This window comes from Corvus kubaryi, unplaced genomic scaffold (genome assembly GCF_017639235.1).
Source record: "Corvus kubaryi isolate FWS band 111438036 unplaced genomic scaffold, C.kubaryi_AGA036_p1.0 36336, whole genome shotgun sequence".
Taxonomy (NCBI): domain Eukaryota; kingdom Metazoa; phylum Chordata; class Aves; order Passeriformes; family Corvidae; genus Corvus; species Corvus kubaryi.
The window spans coordinates 6529-7401 of NW_024580851.1; the positions used below are offsets into that span (position 1 = coordinate 6529).

General features: G+C 53.6%; 1 protein-coding gene across 1 annotated transcript in view; it reads left to right on the forward strand.

Annotated features, from left to right (window-relative positions):
* Window positions 1-873, forward strand: part of SOCS7 (suppressor of cytokine signaling 7) — a gene marked incomplete at its 5' end in the record, with an annotated part of 11476 nt that overhangs the window by 6253 nt on the left and 4350 nt on the right. The gene's annotated exons all lie outside the window — the stretch shown is intronic.

Consider the following 873-nt stretch of genomic DNA (forward strand, 5'->3'; position numbering starts at 1 on the left):
GGGATCCAGAATTCTGGGAATAGGTTTTCCCTGGGATCCAGGGTTCCAGGAATGGTTTTTCCCTGGGATCTGGGGTTCTGGGAATGGTTTTTTTGCTTGGGATCCAGAATTCTGGGAATGGGTTTTCCCCAGGATTTGGGGTTCTGGGAATGGGTTTTCCCTGGGATCCAGCATTCCGGGAATGTTTTTTCCCTGGGATCCAGAATTCTGGGAATGTTTTTTTTCTGGGATCCAGGGTTCCAGGTGAGCCTGGGAATGTTTTTTCCTCCAGTTGAGCCTGGTTTTTTTCTGGGAATGGGTTTTTCCCCAGGATCTGGGGTTCTGGGAATAGTTTTTCCCTGGAATCTGGGGTTCTGGGAATGGGTTTTTTCTGGGATCCAGGGTTCCAGGAATGGTTTTTTCTGGGATCCAGGGTTCTGGGAATGGGTTTTTCCCACCATCCAGGCTTCCAGGTGGGCTCGAGTTTTGCCCTAAACTTCCAGGCAGGAGGAGGGTTTGGGATGGGGGGATTTGATCCCTCCCAGCCCTGGGGGATGTTCCCTGCCTGGGGAATGGCTGGAGCTCGGGAATGTCCAAATTCCCTGGATTTTGAACGCCTTGGAATCCCCTCAGCCACTTGAAGGGATGTGCAGGGCAGGGCCTGGCCGTGCCTCCTCCCTCCTCCTTCTGCATCCCTAAAAACCCCACTGCTGCCCAGAGGGATCGTTCATCCGCTGGCTCAGAGCTCGGTTTTCCCTGGATCTGCTTTTCCAGCCCCCTCCAAACCCCCTCGGCAGAAATGCCCCTCAAAAAACCCCCTCCTCCAAAACCCCTCTGCAAAAACACCATCCCCTTCCTCCAAAATCCCCTTCCTCCAAAATCCCCTTCCTCCAA